Source organism: Etheostoma spectabile, chromosome 8, assembly GCF_008692095.1.
Source record: "Etheostoma spectabile isolate EspeVRDwgs_2016 chromosome 8, UIUC_Espe_1.0, whole genome shotgun sequence".
In the NCBI taxonomy this organism is placed as follows: Eukaryota; Metazoa; Chordata; class Actinopteri; order Perciformes; family Percidae; genus Etheostoma; species Etheostoma spectabile.
In genome coordinates this window covers 12,627,317-12,652,574 of record NC_045740.1, presented here as the reverse complement: position 1 = coordinate 12,652,574, position 25,258 = coordinate 12,627,317, and the positions used below count along the sequence as shown (strand labels likewise).

At 40.8% G+C, this 25,258-nt stretch overlaps 1 long non-coding RNA gene across 1 annotated transcript in view; it reads left to right on the top strand.

The window, feature by feature from the left end:
* The window catches only part of LOC116694045 (uncharacterized), a 105,552-nt gene that overhangs the window by 8,191 nt on the left and 72,103 nt on the right, over window positions 1–25,258 (top strand). The window contains exon 2 of the long non-coding RNA XR_004333062.1: window positions 24,385–24,438. This is a non-coding gene — a long non-coding RNA (uncharacterized LOC116694045). The remainder of the gene's footprint in view (window positions 1–24,384; window positions 24,439–25,258) is intronic.

Below are 25,258 nucleotides of genomic sequence, written 5' to 3'. Positions count from 1 at the left end.
ACACAGGATCATTAGTTTTTTTTTGCTTTATTTGGATTACCCATTTATTTTTTTGTCTTTTGTGGAAGTTATTTGAATGTTTTTCTGCATTTGTCTATGCTCTTGCATTCAGAGAAATTAAAGATGCATATGAGTCACTAAAAAGAATATACATCAGCTTTCACAGAATTACAGCACTTTTTGCCCTGTCTGCAAAGAATGGCACCACTTGCAAATCTGTCCTAAGAGAGGGGGTTTCAATGGCCAATGATTGGAATCTGTCTGCCTCTGATTAAAGCAAGATATTGAAACACAAGATTCTTTGCAATATGGTGTTAGAATGAAGTGTGCGTCACTCCATCAATCGCACACTTAACATTAATTCTTAACTAGGTGGAGAGCTTACTATTTACTTTTACGTGTGTGTGTGTGTACATGTGCATTATTTGCTGTTGCAGGAATATATTGCAAAAGGGCATTTTACTTGGTTGACTGAAGAAAAAACATGCTGTTTTAAAGAATGAATACGCATATCAAATACACCCTGGCAGAAGTAAAATGTGCTAAGACAATGCTTTGGTTAATTGTAACCACTGTGCCAAGACTGACATAGTGAGTCACTGTGTAAGCAATGGCTCTCAGATCAGCATCATAGCTCAACCACATGCCAAAGGCATCCAACCTCTTTTGCTCTTGCACACAGCCTTATGAGCTACTAAACTGCCTTATGTCCGTCTCTTTTTTCTAAGGGACAAAAAAGGTTCCCAGTCTGCAGGGAAATACAAATCAGAGATCAGGATCGGTTTCATAGAAATCTCTTTTCCTATCTCCTTTTCCTGCTGGAGCTTTCAGTTAGACTAGTGGGAAGCGGTGAATGAGGAAAACAGTGTATGTATTTGTGCTTGGAAGAAAGATTGGGGGCACTTTTGCTCTACTACTCATACATTGTTGTGACAATATAGCGATGTAATTGTGATTTGTTCTGCAGCTGAGGGTTAGCAGGTACAGTGCTCGTAGGGCATATTGGGTTTAGAGTTGACAGCCTTTACAGCTTTTCAATGTTGGCATGAAGAGTCAAACCACAAGTTTGTCTCAGGATGATGCGGATTGACTTGGCAGATGTATTTTTACAAGAACACTTGGGGCAGAATTAGGGATTTAAGGATGCACACACCTTGACATTCTCATCTATGTTACACCAATTTCACCCCTGCATCTTTAGTTTATTGTTGATTCAACATGGATGGGATTTAGGTTTAAATCCACTTTTCCGTTTTCTTTAATATATTGTCCTGCATCAGATTCCAATTCCTTCTGATTGTTGGTGCTGTACAATGCTAAGCAATATGTTCTTAGTCCACAAGGGGGTACAGTAGACATTCAGCACACATGCTGGATGCTGCTTCACTGTCAAAGCCTTGGAGGAGTTGAGCAGGAACACAAAGAATCCTGTCTGAATGAGTTTAGCTGACTGTCTTCATGCTGTGTTTTGGTTTCACTCATGCAAACACAAAAAGAAAACTCCTTGAAAACCAGATGCATACTTCTCACCAGCCCAAACTGCACTTTAGCACAACACATTGTGACAGGGAGGAGTTGAAACTGAAGAGAACCTGGTCATTACCTGTAAGGACCTGGTTATTACCCCATCAGCATCTAGTTATCTGGGTCATTTCCGCTATAGTCCCAACTCTAAATAACAGATGTCTGAATATATATATATATATATATATATATATATATATATATATATTCATTTAAAAAGACGAGTGTGACAAATGTCTTTGAGGATAGATTGGAAAATAAATGGCGTGAGTGAGGAGGAGATCAATTAGTAACAGCTTGCAGCTTCCCACAGCCAAATGCACTTATGCTGCATGACAGCAGGAAGGGAAGCGAGGATTAAGTTGGAATTCGACATTGTTACACATCTTGAGAGGACCAGCAGTTGTGAGTTTCTGTGATGTCTTTACTTCATACATTTTGTTTATGCACGCATAATGTCTTTATCGCTCGTCATGACATTCATCAACATTGGAGGGAAGGTAAAAATTCACATTTTTGTTCCTTGAACAGAGTTCAGATTCTGTCAATTACTCCATTACTTACACAGGCCGTATTAGGTAGGTAATGGTAGCTAATGATAATTGTGAAGTAAACATCACTGTGTGGAAATCTGGGGAAATGCATACAAAACCAACCTATAGTTGTTATGCACACTACAAAAGAGAGTAATCAGAATCAAAAATAATGTTGGATACCTGGAGCAGACAAATCCTTTATTCTTTAAGTCACATATTCTAAAATTCATTGATCTGATTAAATTTAAGACTGCACAAATCATCTTCAAAGCAAGAAATAATTTACTTCCAGGAAATTTACAAAAACTGTTTATGGGCAGACAGTGTGGGTTTGATCTGAGAGAACAACTCAATTTTAAAAAACTCCTAATAAGAACAACTCTAAAAAGTATGTGCATCACGATCGGTGGGGGAGTTTGTGGAATAGGTTAAACCAGGTGCTTAAACATTGTACAAAGATAACAAAGTTTAAAAAGTTATATAAAACACTTTATTAAAAGGATATGAAGAGGAAGGGAGATGATTGTGTAGGTGGGTTAGTGCGCAAATTGTTATTGCGGGGGGGGGGGGGGGGGGGGGTTTGATTACGGAAAGGGGTGTCTGATTTACTTAAAACATAAAAAATAATAATAAATGGGGTTGGTTTGTGTAAAACTAGAGATGTCTTGTGTATTATATGTAAGCTTCGGCTTCAACCTGCTCTTTTTCGGAATTTTTATATATATATATATATATATATATATATATATATATATATCTGTGTGTGTGTGTGTGTATACACTCACCTATAGGATTATTAGGAACACCATACTAATACTGTGTTTGACCCCCTTTCGCCCTCAGAACTGCCTTAATTCTACGTGGCATTGATTCAACAAGGTGCTGAAAGCATTCTTTAGAAATGTTGGCCCATATTGATAGGATAGCATCTTGCAGTTGATGGAGATTTGTGGGATGCACATCCAGGGCACGAAGCTCCCGTTCCACCACATCCCAAAGATGCTCTACTGGGTTGAGATCTGGTGACTCTGGGGGCCATTTTAGTACAGTGAACTCATTGTCATGTTCAAGAAACCAATTTGAAAATATTCAAGCTTTGTGACATGGTGCATTATCCTGCTGGAAGTAGCCATCAGAGGATGGGTACATGGTGGCCATAAAGGGATGGACATGGTCAGAAACAATGCTCAGGTAGGCCGTGGCATTTAAACAATGCCCAATTGGCACTTAGGGGCCTAAAGTGTGCCAAGAAAACATCCCCCACACCATTACACCACCACCACCAGCCTGCACAGTGGTAACAAGGCATGATGGATCCATGTCCTCATTCTGTTTATGCCAAATTCTGACTCTACCATCTGAATGTCTCAACAGAAATCGAGACTCATCAGACCAGGCAACATTTTTCCAGTCTTCAACTGTCCAATTTTGGTGAGCTTTTGCAAATTGTAGCTTCTTTTTCCTTTTTGTAGTGGAGATGAGTGGCACCCGGTGGGGTCTTGTGCTGCTGTAGCCCATCCGCCTCAAGGTTGTGCGTGTTGTGGCTTCACAAATGCTTTGCTGCATACCTCGGTTGTAACGAGTGGTTATTTCAGTCAAAGTTGCTCTTCTATCAGCTTGAATCAGTCGACCCATTCTCCTCTGACCTCTAGCATCCCAATCCCAGTAACTGAGCAGATTGTGAAATACTCGAACCGGCCCGTCTGGCACCAACAACCATGCCACGCTCAAAATTGCTTAAATCACCTTTCTTTCCCATTCTGACGTTCAGTTTGGAGTTCAGGAGATTGTCTCGACCAGGACCACACCCCTAAATGCATTGAAGCAACTGCCATGGGATTGGTTGATTAGATAATTGCATTAATGAGATATTGAACAGGTGTTCCTAATAATCCTTTGGGTGAGTGTATATCTATATATGTACAGTATATTTATTTATGTATGTATGTATGTATGTATGTATGTGTGTACATGTATACATATATTTTAAATTTGTTCGAAATAAAAATGAAAAAAAAGAGTACGAACAGCAGGGGATATTTTGTGTAATTTTGCTGTAATATTTATGTCTGAATGTTGCCAGCATCATGAGGCCTCTAATCAGTTTGTGTTTAATCTCCTCCCTAATGGGAGCCATGGTAACTCACACAAAAATGTAATCGTCCCTCTGTATACGTTGTAGCAAGTTTGTTTCGTGTGAGTGGACTAATGATGGATTTAATATAAACTTTGGATTCACTTGGCCGTATTATCTCACTGTTTTCACATTTGTGCGATGTTACTTTTTCCAAGAAAATATTATAAATGTGGTGCACATGCTGTGATTTGTCATATAAATGTCACATAAAGTGTTTTGTATGATCTGCTGTAGGTCACGTCAATGTTAAATAGTCTCTGTGTGGGTGCAGGGGACACCTGGGCTTCATGCTCTCTGGATGTGTCGGTAGATTTATGAGGCCCTGCACTTTGTCCCCACTCAGCGTGATACTCACATACTCCTATATCATATTCAGATGCATTGCACAGTTTCTTTTTTTTTCTTTCTTCCAATGGTTATCCATCGACCAAGATCCCACCACACAACCTCAGTCATATTTCTGCATTGTGTATGACCCCAACATTTTTTTGTCCTATTGTTTCTGGAACCACAGTTCTCCAATTGTCCCCCTACTGTCAGTCCATTGTCACACTTTCCAACTTTGACTCTCAAGGGAAATTTCTTGGCTTATACTGGCATGATTAAAGCTTCTCTTGGCAGGATTCACTCCTACTCCAGTGTACTGCCAGTACACTGGAGTAGGAGTTCAGGCTAGGGATGTTTCATTCTCGCAGTGTATTAAGATGGGCTGTTTAATCTGTTATTAACAAATCTCTAATAAAACATGCTCCTATTCTCCAATAAGGTCCTGCACCCATTTAGTTGGCATGCAATACATATTTCCTATGTATTTATTTTCCTATCTGTCATCAAATGTTGCTCTAAGGAGCGGCATTCTAAGAGGGGACCTGCTTTAACCTTCATGACATTATTTTATAAAGTTTTGTATCATATCACAAACTTGGGGCATGTGCTTACTTTTTAAAAGACAATTTTTTGAGTTTGCATTTGTAGTGTCAACTCCTGCTGGTATGTTTGTAAAGTACCTAATCTGTCTTCATTTGTGTTTAAACTTACTGAACTCAGATTCAAGCTCCACTGATTCACACATCAGAAGGCCTGGATGGGAACCATTCCTAAGTCACTCAGCTTTTCCATTCTTGGTCCCAATTTTAGGCTGCTTTTATAACATGTTAGGTAACTCGAGTTGAAAAAATAATTCTATTTCATGTTAACATCTGGGTCTTGACGGACCTCTCACTACCTGTCAGGAAGGCAGAGTAGTGGAGTTTACAGTTTCAGATGTGAATTGTGGCGCACTAATCGTCGTTTGCCCGTCGGTGCTTCATCACCACAGATGACTTGGCTGCAGTATTTGCATACACAAACGTGTATGTATTCTGTGTCTCACTAATAGCTTGGGTTAGGCTGTCAATGCATATTTGACCCTGACTGTGTGTCAAAGCACTTGCATTTGCAGCTGTTGTAAAGGTCACTAGCGAACACTGGGTGTTGCTTGACCTCGACCCGGGTGTGTTAAATCACTCAGAGCTGTTGTAATTTAGGAGGGGAAGGGAAGATATGAAGGAGACAAAAATTCTGGGAGAGAATATATAAATCAGGGAAAGTAAGAGTGACATGCTGGCTGAGGCCAAAATGAAAGAGAATGGACTTTTGTGATTATTAGCTGTCCAAGGAGCAGCTCCAGCAGGGGACCCCAAATGTCCCTTTCCCGAGGCACATTAACCAGCTCCGACCGGGGGATCCCGAGGCATTCCCAGGCCAGGTTGGGGATGAAATCCATCCACCTAGTCCTGGGTCTTCCCCGGGGCCTCCTCCCAGCTGGACGTGCCTGGAACACCGCCCTAGGGAGGCGCCCAGGAGGCATCCTTACCAGATGCCCAAACCACCTCAACTGGCTCCTTTCATCTCTACTCTGAGCTCCTCATGGATGACTGTGCTTCTCACCCTATCTCTAAGGGAGATGCAAGTCACCCTCTTGAGGAAACTTTTGTCCGCTTGTACACTAGATCTTGTTCTTTCGGTTATGACCATAGGTGAGGGTAGGAACGAACACTGCTATAAATTGAATATAACACCGCACCCGCTGCACTGATTTTCTGACCAATCTCCCGCTCCATTGTCTTCTCACTCACAAACAAAACCGCAAGGTCCAAGGACAAAATATTGGACATTTTTGAGAGAGGACTGCAATGGGTAGATCGCCTATTTGTATTGGAGTGTTAACGCTTTAGTGCCTAACTTTTTTATATTAATGAACCTCTGTTTCATCCAAACCACTGCCAAATGAGTTAATACAAAGCTAATTAAGATGATCCGCTCCACAACATGTCTGGTGACATTTGCCAGCGGAAACTAGAGTGAAGAAAATTACATCTTCTGAAGAGTACATTATGTTTTTTTAAATCTTCTGTGTCCTCCTTGGTTACAAGAAACTGCGTGGAGGAGGGGCCTGTGTTACAGAAGGCTTGTGTCATGTGGCTGCAACAAGAGTGGTGTTGTAATTACTTAGAATTCCTCATGGGGGAGACAAAAACTATGCACTAAAAGTTTAAAGGAACAATAGCTTCTCTATTCTCCTACAGATGGAATTTGGAGTCAGGTTGGCGGCTCAGGAAGATCCAATCATTCCATTGTTATCTGGTAGGACGATGGTGATGTAGTTGTCCTTGGAGACAAAAAGGGGACTGAGTGCACCTGGACACCTCTTTCATTCCACAACTACAGTAGTCCAATGGCTCGCAGCATTCTTAAACAAAATATTCCTGGAGCATAATGACAGTGGGTTATGTAAGAGTTAGAGGTAGCCGCAAGGGATCCATACCTGCCAGTGCAGACATATCCATGCCATAACGCTGAAGGTGGGTGGGTGAGTGAGCGCAGTATTTTTTGTCATCTGTCATATTTTGGAATGAACAATCACTTAAGTAAATATTTGGAGCAGATTCATGCCAGGTGATTTAAAAAAAATGTGATGCAGAGCAAGGGAAATGGAAAGAAAAGAGAAATAGACCAAAGATTCAACAAGGACATTTTATGTGAGAACGACTACTGTTGACTGAAGGACTGTGTCATGGGGCTAGCCCATGCCTTCATGTAAATCTGGGGTAGCATGTGGTATCATGCTAAGCTAACCTTTGTATGTCAAGTAAATGGGAATGGTTAGTGTGAGCAGTAGCAATGGGTTTGTCATTTTATTTCAGTACTTGTCAAATGGCTAGGAATCATGTTTGGATAAAGGCAACACATACATAATTCAGTTCAAGTTATTTATTTTAGTTTCATTCACCTGTTCTCATTGCAAGCAGGGGTTGGATTGGCAAACAGGAAGTGATAGATTCTGGAGTCATTTATAGAGGGGAAGATCTGGAATGGCCCAAGTGTCAGCCAGTCCAGAGGGGTGTACAGAATGTCTAGAGTTTTGTTGTGAGAACTTGTTCAGCATGTAACATTTCATTTTGATGTTATCGTTGATAGAGCGTGTAGTCATGTAGCCATAAAGGTTTGGGAATGCTGAAGTAACACAATAGGGTTTGATTGATTTCCAATTAACTTTGGTTTGTCTTGTAGGAGGGGCTTCTGCTATAAAGGAAGGAGGCTGAGGCTCCTCTGGAGGAGAACCACTTTGGCCAGTAAGAGTGCAGTTGCTAGGGCCCAACAGTCCGGGCCCGATTTAGCCTTTTTATTATTTTGTTTGATATTAGTTGGTGATAGTAATTTCAATAGTTAGTATTTAGTTTTCATGTTTTGTTTATTTTCTATTATTTTTCAATAACTCATTCTGGCAATGCTGCAATTCCTTGTGACGGCTGAAGAAATAAATCAAGTCACCAGGTGGAGAACTCCAGAGTCCATTTCTCCTTCTTCCACTATGGGGCTAAACATTACAGACTGTATTTGCTCATATAACTTTTAAGCATTAAGGGCGGATATTAATTTACGTGTCATGCATATAATGTACTGGGCAGCCCCTCAGGTCTCTTCTGCAGGCCAGTCTATTGAGCTTGAGGTAGATGTCTCGGCACTTGGGTGTTAAGTAATGAAGGGGGCTCATGGAAAGTGTCAGCACCCCTTTCCTCTTTTCTCCAACTGGCTCAAATGCTGAGGCATATACATGTCAATGCATGCAATTGAATAGTGGTATGCCTTTTAAATTGTATTTACTGGTTTTGTTTCTTCCTTCAGTCTTGGGCATGACTCGGTCTAAGACTGTCACTTCGACTTTACGACTGGTGAAGGAGACCAACTACATTGGAGCTATGCTGAGCTTATGCTGTCACAGATGTGGGTTTGACTGGACAGTGGACTGCAGTCTGAGGCCATATTTTCAGGAAAATGAAGTGACAACAAAAAAGGTGTCTTTTGTTATGATGGTTACAGATTAGTTAAGCATCTGTAACGTTGCCCCCATCAAGCGCACATACTATCAACTCATGCCAGTTCTTACTCTTGGTTGGTCTTAAAACAATAACATCTTTTTAATAGATGCAATAAAGGCATCAAGCATGTCTGGATGTGCCGAAAAGTGCTGCCACATGTAAGGACCTCGATGGGGTTAAAGAGGTCGTTGTTGTCATCGTGATCCCCATTTCTGTCATAAATTAATAACATGCTCATTAAATGTGGGGTCAGAACACGTGTGACATATTTACTATGCACATGTATATATTTAGCGCACACACACAAATAAATGCAGCATCTGTCGCCACATGAATGCAATAAACAACAACTGTCTGCCTCCAATCCTCTTGGATGATACAGATCCAAACTGAGACTGCATTCAAGTGTCCCTAGGCCCAAGATAAACCCAGAGGTTCAACTTTTGCTTTAAAAAAAAAAGTTCTTTATTAATTAGCATCAGTGGTGTCACAAACATTTCCAGCCGTAAGTAAAAGTGGAGGAAGGACCCAAACTGCACAGTTGTCAAGGATCCTGTTGTTGAGCCTCAGTATACAGTATGTTTGGAGGCTGTTCCACGCACTAACCTGCCTCAGGGCAGTGTAATCTAGATTACTGTCAGAATCATCTTTGTCGTTGTGGGTGGTGCATGTGGGGAGAAATCATACTGAGCAGAGGGGTGTCCGTAGGGCCCATTTATTGAGGAAGCAGCGGAGTGCAATCAGAGATATTTAATAGAGCACACATGGTTGTGCATATTTGTAGGTGTTTACCTTGCACATGTCTCCCCACTGACTGCATGGAACATGACCAACAATCTCGGGTTTCAAGGCCGAGATAGTTTGATGTGCCCGCGGTTAACTTTCTGTTCTGTATGTGTACCTGTTTGCACAGTCGCTGCTCTGTGTACACAATTGATGTAAGCATATGTTCATAAATGTGTGTTCCATCTCTAGTATCAATAGTTAGTAACGTTTATTAGCAACAGTAACAGCCTGTGGCAAAGTTATAGGTGTGGTGGAAAATGAGGACTTGTAGTATCAAAGTCAGGGTGTGTTTTCATTTGATTTGGATGCGTTTCAATTCCATCATGACTGTCCCAAATGATCCATTCCATCCATTCCAGCTTTTAGCTTGTAATCACAGGTATTCGTTTCACACCGAATTGGGTTTATGTACTGACTTTACCTCTAAGGTCAGTTAAGTGAAGATATGTACGGTAAGTACCTTTTTTTTGTCGGATTGTACCTTGTGTCAGTATTGATTTAGAATAACTAAAATTATATGTTGGTACATGCATATTGAAGGCAGTTCCCATGAGCGAAATGTACATTTACTGAGGTGGATGTTTGATTTATGCATGTGTTTTAAGGTTGTGATGGCTTACCATATATTTTGCGTACTGTGCTTTACTTTGCTCATACAGTATGTGTGATTGTGACATGTGTATGTGTATGAGAGAGAGAGACAGTGATGAGGGGCCTTTGGTGACATATCTAAACAGACCTGACATTAAATCCTCAGCAGTCATCAGAGGTGCATCTCTCAGACAAGCTGAAATGTCAGTCTTTGAAGATTATAACATGCAGTGCAATAACATGAATCCTTTCCCATGTTATTACAGTTTTTGTTTGGAGTATCGGGGCTCTGCACATGGAAGCTATTACCCTGAAGGATTAGGAGTGCTTTTCCATAGAGAGAAACTGGGCTGGAGACTATCTATGCATTATGCCCAGGGTCTTATTTTTCCCTGAAGCCCCCTGTCTTCTTTGTGGAGGAGAGGAAGGCCTGGTTTCCTTATGAGGCTAACCATAAAGAGTGTGAAACCTGGCCCACAAGAAGTTGTGTGTAGTCCTAAAAGGAAAGGCCACTTTAGGGTATGTGAAAATAGGTTTCAATTTAGGATTATGTTATGAATTTAAGATATCACTTCTGTCCTTTGCATTAATAATAGAACCGAGGTGCAGTTCTCTACCAATATAACAGAGGGATAAAGTCCAGTTCATTTAGTCACTTCCTGTCGTGGATTATAGCTTTTCATCCCTAGCTGAACTTCACACTACAATTGATATCCAGGTTTTCCATGATGGAACATCAACTGTCTCTTGCTTTCAAATTAAGAACCATCTGGGTTCTTCCTTGTCCATCCAGAGACGGTCCTCCAAACTATGCCCAGCTGCTGGATTCAGTGGTCCAGACTCAGCAAGCCTGTTAAAGAGAGGAGAGTCATAGGAAGCCCATCTGGACTCCATCAGGACTAGGTAAACAGAGCCAGATCCTACATGGAGCAATAGAGCCAGCCATTGACTCCCACCCACCAAAACAAAAGACTCAGCCAATGGCTCTAGATAAAAATGATACACACATTGTCATTAACTCAAACCGTGTGCAAAAATTCAAATCTGCTCAAAGCTTGCTGCGTCTACTTTCAGCCTTGTGTCTTTTTGGTTTAGTCCTCCAGCAGAGTAGAGGAGAACAGAGGAGTTATAAATCATCTCCAAGGCCAGGTCAAGTGTTTTTCTTTCGTTTTTTTGTGATCCATTAAAACTGTTTTAATAATGTCAGCTGTTTTACTGGCCTATATCTTTGCTAACCTCCCCCTGCGCTTACCACACACTAGCCAGTGCTATCCTCACTTTGCCACAAGTCAAAAATGATTAGTTTCATGTCAGACAGTGGTCGATTGAGAGTGAGAAAGAATTGTGTTGCTGCACTTGAAGTTTATTTTTGATACGTTTTTTAATTTTGTGATGTTGAGTCCAGAAACTAGCAAATCTAAAAAAAAATGACCTAAACATATGTATCAAAGACTGTATGAGATCACAGAGATACAGTTCTACAGTCCCCTGTAGAACTGTATGGAAATGACCTTATGACACCCTGCGTGTGTTTGAAGATTGTCTGCATGGTTGGTTTAGTGCTGCCACCTTGGAATTTGGGTGTCTCCACTTGGATCTCTGTGTAGTGTACATTAAGCTTTGAGGTTATACACAAAGGACGCTGAAGGAGAATGAAGTAAAATAGCAAGTTTCCACGTGTTCGGATTATATTCGTTCTCTTCAAGACTACAGGCACAAAAACAACAGGCTTGCTCCTTCATCACTTCATCTCCCAGCAGCCAGTTAGCACTGTGTATTTCTTCCTGCTAGCATATATCAAGTGGTCCAGCTTTATGTTCCAGCATCGTTAACTGTTGTAGACCTAACCCGGCCTTGTTGTTACACAGTGCAAGGCTGGATTGTTCCACTGGCACACTGTGAACTCCACACTTCATTACTTCAGTGTTTTATTGACTTGAGATGTTTTTCTGTCTTTCAAATAGAAAGATGAAGTGTACCGACCTTGCACTCACTGCACATTTGATGTCTTGTTCTATGTGGTGATCAGCCTTGGAAAGAGGACCAGTGGCCATAAAGAAACTAACTGCTCTGCGTTCTGTTTCTGCAGAGATTTATTGTAATAATCAGTTGTAAGCGGTCATGGCTAGGTCAGCTACAAATGGAAATAAGCAATCGTAATAATGATAATAGGCCTCCTTTATAAACGTATGAGATTCAACCTTGTGCCTCATTACAGCCAATAGGGACCCCAGTGGTCGGTGTTGCAGACCTCAGCAGCGTTTCACAGTTGGAGATCGAGGAGGGTTTGGATTGTCGACTAGAAGTTGTCATCTGGAGAACACTTCCATTGGGAGCCTGCTTCCAGACATTGGAAACAGTTTGGGGTTAGCAGCAGACTGAAGCATAGCTGGCCTCTGCTTGTTCCCCTGCTACATAGTGTTTCAGAGCGTGAAGTTGAACTGCTTTAATTTTCCCAATAATATGTTACTGGAAAACATAACCACTGCATAAGTCAATCTGAATACATCTATACTAGAGAGAAAAGCTTGGTCCAAACTACATATAACCTGCCTAGGTTCTCTTTCTTTCTGTATCCTCAGTTAAGGTCCTCCATGAGGCCATATGGCAGCGGCTGTCAACTGACGGCCCGCCAAAGCTTTCAGTCTGGCCCGCAGATAATAATAATAATAATAATAATAATAATAATAATAATAATAATAATAACAACAAAATTGTGAAGAAGTAAATGCATTCTGGTATTTAGCTTTTTGACCATTCACAGCAGATATCATTCCACAGGGAGAGTGCAAACCCACCCTACTGTGATTGCGTTTTTATTCACATTCCACTTAGTTTTGGTATTGCGGATCTAACGTTAAGTCTCACTTAACTGGACACCAAGGGAAACCAGACAAAATGTCATGCAGCTTCAAGCACAAGCTAAAACAAAAGCTGGTTTGTAGACTAACTGTATATCTAAGTTTGCCACAAATCTTGCAGTTTGGACAAGTTCTTGTATACTTTACTGCTGGCCAAATACACCATCCTCTCCACTGGAGCGGTAAATCTATGGATGTATATTAAGACCAAAACTAATGCGTGTGTCTACCTAATAAGCATGTGAATGACGCCATCATCATTCTACATTCTTAAAGATAATGCAGGTTGAATTTGTTTGCAACAGCATTGTTTAATTACAAACGAGTAGACTGCTTACAGTTCATTCACTTGAAGCTTGGGTTTTCCACAACTTTTTGCTTCAGGCTCTTTGACAGTGACAGTTTACTACAGCAACGTTTCAGTAATCACAGTCTTTATAAAGTATACATTATTATTATTATAATTTAACCATCACTCCTCAGTGAACTGACTCTTAATCTGAGATGGTTTTAAAGAGCCAGTTGTCATTATGGACATCTCCCACATATTTTTTAGGAGTTTGCTCACACTGATACAAAAATACAGCATGAATTTCGTAAAAAGTGAAAATATCAAACAAGAATTGGCATATTAGGGATAAATACATGTTAGTTTCTTTTATTTGAAAGTCCGGCCCTTGGAGTGTCTGCTACGGAAAGTTCTGGTCCTTGGAAAAATGTAGTTGATGACCCCTGGCATACCTTGGAATACTCACACTTTTCACAGTATTTTAAATAAGGGGGGGGGGGGGGGGGTCAAACCAAGAGTTTGGTATCTGTTTTGTACTCCCTGTTTTCTTCATCTATTTACAAGAGAATTTTTGGAGTCAGGTGTCCTCTACACTGTCAGATGTGTTAAGAACTATAGTACCATGTCCACCATCTGCCATGCTCCTGAATGACCTCCAATTATCATATCCCACTAAACGTGTAGTGTTAGCAGGCCTAACCGCAGCCAAAAAGATGCTGGCTCTATGCTGGCGACCTCCCCATACACTTACACATATACAATGGCTGAACACTTCTTGATGTAATTACCATGTAGCTTTCAGTGGCTGGAATGAATAGCGCGAGCGAGAGAACTATTTCACAGTGGGTTGGTGCTTATAATAAGGTAAAGGAGCTAGCAAACTAAGGATGTTGTCTGTTTTCTGTCAGTGCTTGATGCAAGTGATGCATGATGCTGTATTGCTTTAAATCATCTTGAGATCTTGGAGATTCTCTTTAAGAAAATAAAAAACACATTGATGACAAAAAAGCTTGATCAATTCTGCACTACAGTACCTTGCTTAGCAATTTAATATCTCTCCTTTTTCTTGTGTTTTAAACCATGTACAGTTATGAGTGTAGTTGTCTTAAATTCACACTTTCTATTTTGTCTGCACATGGCAACTATAGCAATTTAAGGTATGGATAGGGTAAGGCAATTACAACACTTGGTTACTGTTATGCCTGGTTATGCTTAATCAAAAGGTGGATATTTATTGCACGTTTGGGACTGGTGTCCTGCCTGAAAGTCAGACGTGCTACACGCCCATCCACCACCCCGACCTCCACACCCTTACTTTCTGCCTAGCTACATAAAGGGGACACTGCTTCCTGCTTAATATATGCGTGTAAGTCGTAGTGAAACTGTGCTCATAGGTCCTATAACAGGATTGATTGATGCTGACTTAAAAAGGAGCTATATTTCAGGCTTGCTTCATCGCCCAATCAAGTGCAGGTTTTTACATTAAAACCGGAATTCGGAAAGAGTGCTGACAATATAGATTATGATTATATAACAGAAGGAAAGTGTGGAAGAGACAAGGAAACAAAGACAGTGAGCGTAAGCGAGATGCTATGTGGATGTGTGCATATATCCATGTGTGTATTTAATATATATGTGCAGTGGGGATTCCTTTACCTTTTAGCAAGGAGAGCATTACATTATGTCACTTATGAACACCATGTGTCTGTCTTGCCAGTGTACATGAAAAGCGTTTATTAGATCTATCTGTTGAAAATGAAGACCGTACCACATGTAGGTCCATCATTGAATTTGGCTAAAACTGATTAAAACCTTTCATAAGCATGTGAACGTTCAGTCCTGCTGTGGGGCAGTCTATACTATAGCTGATGCAAACTTTACACACACCGCTGGATGTTTTTGGTTTGGTGAGATTAATTATTGATTTTTATTAAGAGCAGATGCTTTGGCTGGGAATGGGTTTTGCCCAGCTTCGAGGCAGCTCCAAATAGGATCTGGTTGATTTTAAACAGAAAGTAGTATGTTTAAGGTTAGCACCTTCAGTTAGCCCTACCTTGAAGAAGGTCATTTTTGTTCCCCCTTTAATCCAACTAAATGGTACTGTATGAAATGTCATTCAAAACATTCAATCTGAGCCGTTTTAACAAACAAAAAATAACATTGACTTTTATAATGAAATATGGATCAATAGGTCTGAAATTTTCTTATGAGAGTTAAGAACTTTTTCAACACAGCAGGAGTATGGCTTTGTTGACGATTCATATATAACCCATTTTAAATAATTGCTTGCTTCTTTCTAGCAGCAGGTAAACCGCCTCTGTATATGTGAGAAGATAAAAGTGAGATAAGTGTTGGAATCCCACCCCATAATTTGAGCACGTAAGTCATCTTAAGTGCACCATAAGCCTCTGTCCCTCACCACATTCCCGTGCCACCCAGACTCCAAATTACTGTAAACTAACCCAAAGCCACACCATGGCAACGGAAGGGTGTCAATTTGGACAGGAAAGAATTTATTTGAACATGACTAGAGTTTCTCTGGCTCAGCTCCCTGGTGGGGATGTGGAGAGGGTCTGTCTCTTGTTACTCTGTCCCTTGACGTATATGCCACATGCACCCCAAACAATAGCCGATTCATCCATCCACCTCTCTGTCTGTCTGCGGCAGCCTGGGGAGGCCGCCACAAATAAACACCTGAAAATCTCTCCTAAGTGAGAATATTTTCAAATAATCTTAAATACAGTGCATGCAAACATAAACAACTTACATTCACGACTTAAAAGTGGTGGTATGTACAGTACGTTGCTTAAAAGAGAGTTGCAAAAGTAGTATTGGGTGATAAGAAAAATCTTTAATGCATAGAGTTGAGGCATTGGAATAGAGAGAAACAAAAGGTTTAATGCATCCCTACTTGCATTTGTATATGGATATCACCTACATTGTTCCTCAGAGTACTTAGTATGACCTTAGCTGACTGATTCTTATCAGTCTCATATTTCTGTGTGTCTGCTCTCTGAAATATCTGGGAGGCCCTGCGATGGAGCGCTGAACCTAAATGTCATGCCCTTCAAACAAAGGATGTTATTTCTTCTCCACAATTTACTTGCATGATACACTATGACGTTGTTTTTTTACTTAGGTAGCATAGAGAAGTAATTGATTCACGGCGCCTTGCATGGACACATACTGTAGGCTCTGTAGATGCTGGGGCAGCTGCCTCAGGTCACACTCCAGAATAATAAAACCATAGTGGGGTGATGTGTGTGAACCCTACTGGACAGTCACCCCCTTTTTCTTTATTCTTCCCTCCCCCAAGTTATCCTCCCCAGCCCTGGCCAGAGAGTGGAGTTGATGATGGGCCCCAGAGTTCCCCAGTAGGCCTCACTTACTGGTTCCACTCTGAATGGGTGTCTGTTCCCTGACATCTCCATCTCTCATCACCACCCCATCAATCCCATGTCTCTGTAACCATCCCTGCAGAGACAGGGCTCCACTTTGTCCTAAAACCCACCACACTTCCTTACCAGTCCCCCGGCCTCATAGCATCCAACTGTGCATGGGGCGTGACAGCTACCCAACAGCAGAGGCCCCTAAATGACAGACATTTTAGCCAAAGCCTCCCTCTATCCCCCAGTGCATCACAATACCATTGCTAGATGCATCAGCATCCCCCATCATATCCAAATACCATGTGTCTGTCCAAGAGTGAGAGACCATCCCCCGCTCTGTATATCTATAATGAAGCCCTTCTACCTTGCTTTCATCCACATCAAGGTCCCCTGACCCAGTAAACGCCCGCAAGATCAAGGCGTCCTCCAAGAATGGAGGTGGATGTTATCATAGCATTCCAGCTCATGTGAAGGTATGCCAATTAGTATAGCTGGAGAATGTTGTTTTACTAGACTCTTTCACTAAGCCCCCACCCCAACGGCAGGCGCATGCGGCAGGCTCCTAGCTGTCACTGGAATTGCCATTGATGCTGAAACTTTATATTTTGTGTTCCAGCTGCTTCTACGTTTATTACACAACATGGAAGAAATGTATAAATTTTACAGTAGGTGGCATAAAACTTTCTGTCAGTGTCAAATATGAGTGGTATGACTCAACAACAATTCCAGTCTTACACTATACTGTGTGTGTGTTCACTTTTTACATACTCCAGTGCTCACTTTTATGCTCCACACCGGTTTAGTGGGTGTTTGCACTGCAGAGTAAACCTACTAACTCTGGTGCCTATTTGTATAATTTTCCTCGAGTCTCCTCTGGGAAATACAGGCAGTTTAGACAAAAAACTATTTTTTCAGAAAATCCATGACAGTGTCGGTCAGACATCCTGTTAAAATTAGGACATCCTAGTCTAACCAGAGTGAAGCCTTTTCTGAGTGGTTCACATGCTGATGATAATCCAGGGAATACAGTATTCTTGATTCACAAAAAGTCCTTTAACCAGGCACTCTGGTAGTAAATCTTTGACCGACTTCATATGACACAAGCTATACACAGGCTATACTGTAGATGTCGATGTGAAGTCCTGCTGATGTCCCCTATTGGTTAGAACCAAAGCAGATTTGAATTTCGATTTTGGCTGTAGGACTTGGAAACATGTCACAGTGTAACATATCACAAGAATAATACACATACATACAACAATGATTTGACTTCAGAGCCACCATTTTCTTTTGTTGGGACTGCAGAGATTTAAATGAAGAGACACAGAAAGTCGAGTTCACGCTGTGCACTAGACCTCTACTCGACCATATGCCCAAACCTCAAACAATGCACTGTAACTCAAAAGCATTGTTTGAGACACGAGGCACACTCTTAACGCTGGCTCTGGGTCCAATCTGACCACGATACCAAATGTCTTCAGCTTCCTCAGAGATACAGTACATGCCTCTGTCCAGTTCCAGAACGCACTCTTCATGCAGCAAATAACCACTTGAGCACATTTGCAATGTACTCTAACCAAAACTTTTTCTTCTCCTCCACTTTCCATTGAATACTCCTCCTGTAGGCGGAATAAAAACAGGCATTCCTGTCTCATAGGGCTTTAATGTGTTATTGTAGACAAACCTAAATGTCTTGGCAGAACGACTTGTAACCAAAAAGGAGCCTCCACTTTTAGGGTTGTTTTTTATGTTTCGGTGCCTGACAAACAGTTGTGACTTGGCAGGGGTAAGTCATTGTGTCCAGTAGCTAGGAGGGGGCCTGCAAAGGGGTTAGAGAAGGATGTCGGGTGAGTGGGTGTTTGCCAATGTGGGGTGGAATAGTGGGCTCACTTGCCAAAGAGTGCTGTGGTCCAACAAAAATGTGATGCAACTGCTCCGCTCTCTATAAATCAATGGGCTAGCTGGTTTGGACCGCAAGTCCACAGCCTAATGATTTATTTGTAAGTAGCACTACTAGTAAGAATTTTAGAATGAGATCATAGACTTCTATGTCCACAACTCTTTTTTTATTCAAATTTACATTTGTGTAATTGTACATATGTAAGCTTCAATCACAGGCAGGTCAAATGTAGTGTTGAATTTGTCTGGTTTTTCATTCATTCTGCCCAGGATTCCTAAGGGACTTGTGGTTTGGTGCAGTGTAGGTTCCTGGCCTCTCTGATTCTGCTGGTGGAAGGATATATGATAGCATAGGTTGTGGTGTGGCTGTTTTTTGTGTTTGTGTTTCTGTTCAGACTGCTGCAATGTTTTTGTTCCTGCAGAAGTGTGATTTGGCCTCAGGCTTTCATGGCTCCTGGTTTCAAGTGGGACGTCAGTTGGGATAACAACATGATCTTGATTTAGGATCTTAATGCTTCCTGCAGATTCACCGTACACAAAAACAGTTCATAAGACTGGATATCTGTTAAAAGACTCTGTGTGCTTGAATCTGCTGTATATCAAACGAGGATTGCTTTAGATATTTGTTTTGACTTGCACATCATGCCAATTTTGTGATCTGATCAAACATGATAACCATGTCGCTGGAGGACATAAAGAATGTTGAAGTTATCATCTGGATTGCAGCTGAATGAAGGAAGCTCAAAAGCATGAGCCTAGAAGCATTGTATGGGAAATGTTTGCTTAAAAGCACTTCATTTGAGTCCTCACGTGAATAAGATTTTTAAACAGCCTTTAATAATGTCAAATAATGTAAAAACATCACCTCTACTGTTGGATAAATCAGCATGGTCTGATAACCCTGCAGCAAAGCACAGACCAAATAACCTTTGTGAAAACTTATTTTAACCCGACGGTGAATAAAAAGGCTCCTTATCATACTTAATAGAGTATTTGGAAGAATTGTATTATGGGCTTTCTGTCAAATGAATAGTGTTAAAGTTGCAGTTATAATAGGTTTCTTTTGTTATACATATTAAGATCATTGTTCTAACAACCAGCCAGTCAGAAGCAGAGTATGAGGGCGTGCCACGCTAGCAGCTAGGCGAGTATTATAACGTGTGTTACAAAATGATGGACGGCCGTCACATAAGTAAAGGCTGGACTACAATAGAGTTGTTTGGAGCAGTTTGTGAACAGTGTTTTCTGTTGGAGATGGAAAGTGCCTTTGGGGTGGACTTTGGGCTTTTTCATTTTGTAAACCTATTACACGCACAAAAAAGATATATAACACAATAAAGGAAAGAGAAAAAGCCAAAAAAGCATAATATGAGCACTTTAACAAAATACTTGCATGTTAGCTGTGCAATGAAGCAATGTTAACGACTTCTGGGTCACTACTAGGTCTTGGAACGTGTGCTCTTGATGCAGGTGGGACTGCAGTACACCAGGGTCTTTTACTCAGATGGATAATAATTCTGGAAAAAGCTGGACCCTGACCTAATTGGAAACAGGAATGACTATATGTCATGCTGGTTTAGTCATGGTTTCAGCAAGTTCAGCAAGGACTGAGATCATCTAGTTATCATCGTAAGTCAAACCTTGGGATCCCTTGAAGAGGATTTGATTTTTATCATGGCTCCTGTTCAGGTCAACACTCCATATGTACAGGACAAAACTGAAACCCAACTCCCTGAATGGCTTTGAAGTGTATTTTAAGGTTTCGGGTTGTGCACACACTGTTTTCCCTTGTGTAAGACCTTGGCTCATAGAGTGTACCCTGATGACACTACCTGTGTGTTGTTACTTTTGTATCAGAACCTAAACCTGCTGTCGGGATGATACATGGTTTTGTGTATTTGTGTGCACAAAAGAGAGATAGGACAATAGTAACGGAAGAAAAGAGGAACTGTGTGTGCCAGAAAAAAGTACCCGTACCTCACTGAGCAAGTGAGGTACGGTCTGCTTTTCATTGCTCCTCTAAATCCGCACTCTCAAATTACCTTTCTGTCTAAAACCAACCATCAGAAGGGTGTCTGGCTTCACAGGACACATGACTAAACTTAAGCCCGAAAACTCCAAGCCAAAACCATTCACTTATTTCTTCTCTCTATTTCTTTTATTTCATTAAAACCCTCCATCGTCCCATTCTCAGTAAATATTTATTTTATTCAAGTGTGTATGGAAGTGTGAACCACGCTGATAATCTTGCATGTTTGTGGCTGTGTGTGAGGAGCTAAACTCTTGTGTGTAACTGATTTAGATAACTCAGTAAAGTGGTTTACTGGGTGCAATATTTTATCTGTGTGCGTTTACACTCAGCTAACAGTCAGGTGATGAAAAGTGGATTTCTAGCAGTGTCACTTGCCTATTTTGTGCATAACAACAGACTATGTCACTTGATCCGTATAATATGGTCGTCCTGAGAGGCCACTGCACTGCAACTTAATAAAATGAATGCAAAATCAATCACATCACGCAACAATAAGAAAACGCACGCAAATAACCCACAACGCACAACAATAATAAAAACACACGCAAATAGATCACAACACGTAACATTAACAAAACATATGCAAATAGACCACAACCACCTCTGTGTGTTTATATCCTTAAATATTTTTTTATGTGCAATAAAGTCATTTATTTCTTTGTTACTCTAAGTCAGTTGATTTTTCTTTGCATAAGCGAGCATAAATACATAAATGTACAGGAGATGCCCCATTTCCTGTAAAAACTAGGAATCAGGAAACTTATGCCAATTTTGCCGATATCATCACATGTACCAGCAAGCTATCAGTAGAAAATAGATTACAATGTTTATACTGATATATATCATAGGTATAACACCAAACACAATATACACTTTGTGTATTTTTTTCTCCATTAATTTAAGATTGTAACAGTATTTTTATTTGTTACTGGAAAAATGTTTTCTATCCAGTCATATTACTTAATTTTTACTCTCATTGTTATTGGTCCTGTCGCCATTTATACTGTAGTTCTCCTTCTTCATCTAACATCAAAGACAGGATGTCAGTCAAAAACTTCCCACATTGTTATGCCTACATAGACGGCCAAGAGAATTTCAAGATCAAAGATTTGGGCCTCTCAGTTAAACAAATCACATGTGAAGAAACTGTGAAAGATGCAAACAGAGGTCAGAGTTCTCTATCCCAAACGATACTATTCCCATACAACTAAGGTAATGGGCTGCTATTTAGTTTCCTCTAAGAGATAATTAAAACTTTCCCAGGGAGTCAGTAGAATGAGATATGTTCTGTTGATTATGGCAGCCAGCTTGCAAAAAGCAAGTAAAACTAAGAGCTTGTTGACACATATGGTTTCTTTCTCTGTGGCCATGCATCGTAAATTACGTAGACTATGTGAGCCTTTGCCTAGCGTACACATTACCATTTATTTTTGTTTGTGTGCATGAAACTGCTGCACCTCTTGTTGCAATGCTTATCAGCATGCCACTGGCTCATTCCTCATGTCTGCCTTTGGTTTATGTAAGTGTGAATGACAGTAATAGTGTCAGGGTGTGGGTTGAGAAGCCATGCAGAGAGAAGACTGGCTGTGTGTTTGTGTGTGGATGTGTGGTTGTGATAAAATTCTGAAACCAGGAGCACAGCACTCGTCCATCTTGGCAGGAGACCTGCAACACTGGAGAGGGAGAGTAGCAGCCAACCACTCTGCCAATCTCTCTCTGTCTCTCTCACTCCTGGAAACAGGTCTTTTTCACCCTCTATTAGATCTGATTTATACTTTTTGTAAACAGTAGAACACAGGTTCATGACATTATACATGCCTTGGCATAGGGAGGATGCAGATCGAGTACTCAAAGGGGCTAACCAAATAAGTGCTGCAAACACAATGAGGGCAGCAAAAAACTAAAGCCTGTACCGACCTCATGCTTTTACTACTGTGCCAGAAAACTGTCTTGATCCAGCAAGAGAATGTTTTTCATTCAATTACTTGTTCCGTGTTTTCGTTCCAAGGCTTCATGCACAGTGGCTTCTGAGCAGGCCCATTCTTTCACACACATCCTCATCTCCAACACTCATTTGCCTTTCAAAACAGGCCTGCACAGGGTCCGTCTGGCACTGGCGTGTGTTTGTATGTTTTATTTGCATCTGTAGAGTGTACGTGTGTGCTCATTATATTTGAGGGATATTTACCAGAGGATAAGTTCAGGCACGTGTCATGCGGTTTACCCTCTCTATAGTTGATTGCATTGTTGTATTCACTTACCATAGATCTTGTTGAAATTGAATGTGTAGAGGTGTTTGGGGTACATGGCTTAATTATCAAAGCCTTGCGGGTTTTTTATTTCCCTCCAAATGGAAGATGTAATTGTAGTTCAAAATAGAATAAATCATGTCCACACTTTGAGTGTAGATTGTGTCATTGTTAACATGTTGCAAAGTACTGTAGGTCTGTTGCAGCTTATGATTGATGTAATTCAAGAATTCGTGTATTTTAAAAATAGAGGTCCGCATGGGACCGGCCAGCCTGCAGGTCTCGCAAAATGCAGCTGTTGGCAGCACAGTAGTTTAATTAGGGTGGGCACATATCAATGTGCTGTCATGATTCTGTAATTCATTTGTTGGCATGCCATAGCTTGCCATACCCGCACCAAATAGCAACATGTTTGGCAGAGGTAACAGCTCCACTGACTTGATTGTTACTGATTGATGATACTGGCTGACAGATTTTCCACATTGGATTACAGGATTGGAAAGATACGGTAAGATGCTATGTGCCAGCTTAGCATTGGAGAAAAAGACTGCAAGCTAGTAAACATAGATGTAAACAATGCTAGATTTAAAATACTTTGGCTTTGGAAATATTTTATAAGTAAGGAACACAACACAATTTTATATACCTAAAAGATACACACTATGCATTTTGTTGAGTAACACTAAAGTTAAACATAACTTTGGTTTGTTTGTTGTTTCAAAAGAACTCAGCCATATTGGTTAGCAATTTGTGGGCTTATGTGAGCACTCCAAAGGGACTTAGACCCCTCTGAAACAAACCATGCGTGAACACAACACGCTTCAGGTTTGTTTTGCCTTTTGTATTTCTGTATGTATTTTAGCCCGAGGCCCCATCAGAGCTGACGTGGAACAGACAGAGAACTGAGTCCTCTTTCAAGAAACCTGACAATGTCAACGCAAAAAGAACTGTCTCTTTTCTATTGGTCCACTTTTTAGTCCACTTTAGGTTATTTCAAGAGAACTATAAGCATAGGTACTCCACATTAGGTACACTTTTAAAACATATGATTTTGAATTCTTGCACCTCAATGCTTCAACGATTATATTTTTGACCATATTTGCCCATTGCTACGCACCTACCCAGTTTTTTACTAGATATGTTTGCCTTACAAATTAAAACGTGTTCTTGATTGCTCAAATTAATTGATGCTACTTGTTGGATTTATTTGTTTGTTTAGTGTGTCTAAGTCTACTGGCTGCAAAGCAAATTGGCCCACTGGAACAAGAAAGATTTACTCTACTATTTTATGATGACTGTTCTTGCTCAGTCCTGTCCTAAATCATCACAGTTTCCACATTAATATGCCACATTTAAACATGTTTATCTCTGCTACAAAATCCTGTCAAATGTTTATGACTGCTAAAGATTCCATCCCTCTGCTTGTCTAGAGTGATAGTAGACCATTTGGGCTAAAAGATCAGCTTAGGAGAATTGAGGTTTTATCATTGTAAGAAAAGATTTGGTCTCACTGATCTTTGCAGTTTTCTATAAAGACCAGTGTGCATTATCTGCTTAGTGCAATAAAAGCTCTGTTTGCTTTTACATCAGTAATTGATGAGGAAAATTTTATTTTAAAGCTGTTGAAATTGGTACTGTAGATTTGTGTAAATGACCCAAGGATGACCCAGTTTATTGGCAGCGTCTGGCTACATCTGCATAACACATTTTTTTTCTTTTATGTCCTACAGCCCCACTTTTGACCCTCGTCTCAACTGATTTTCCAAAGACCAAAGGCCACACAGGTAAAATTTAGCTTATGTTTTGCAATCAAATATTGAATCTAACATAAATGCTGCATATATAACCCTATACATACTCACACACATTCTCTAATGTGTCTGTCTGGTTGTGGTTAACATGCGGTTATCATTTTAATCCACAATCCTCCCCACCTCCCACTGTGTGTGAGTTTGATACTGTGATTTTAATTGCTTGGTCTTTGCTATAATTACATGCAAGTGTGCTTCACTCTGTGTGCCACGCCACTGTTTTTCCCTGCAGGATCTGGCAGCTTGTTTATGTATGGATAAGAGTTTTATTGGTCTGGACAGTGCACAAACGATAAGTGAACAGCCAGTGATGTGCTTTCACTGAAGCTCAATCAGGCCTGTAAACAGAGCAGGGCTGGAACAGCAGGCTAATGAAACAGACACTTAGTCCATTTTCTGCCGCTTTGATCCACATTACAGGCCCTGCTGGACCCCAGCATGCTCCTTCACTCCCCTTCACTCTATCTTTCATGAAAAATACCCATCGGGGAATGTTAATGGGGTTGACGGTCTCTGAATGTTTTAACTTTTATGAGTGCATCTCTCTCTCTCTCTCTCTCTCTCTCTCTCTCTCTCTCTCTCTCTCTCTCTCTCTCTCTCTCTCTCTCTCTCTCACTCTCACTCTATCCGTGCACCGAGCTGCGGATCATTTATGAACGGTGACGTCGTTATCAATGGAGTATGTGATTGGTCAGTAGGTGGTGCTTTTACATCGGATGATCTCTTATCTCCAACATGACCTGCTGCCGACCAGGTTAGGTGTTCAGCATCAGTTACCAATGCGATTTAACCC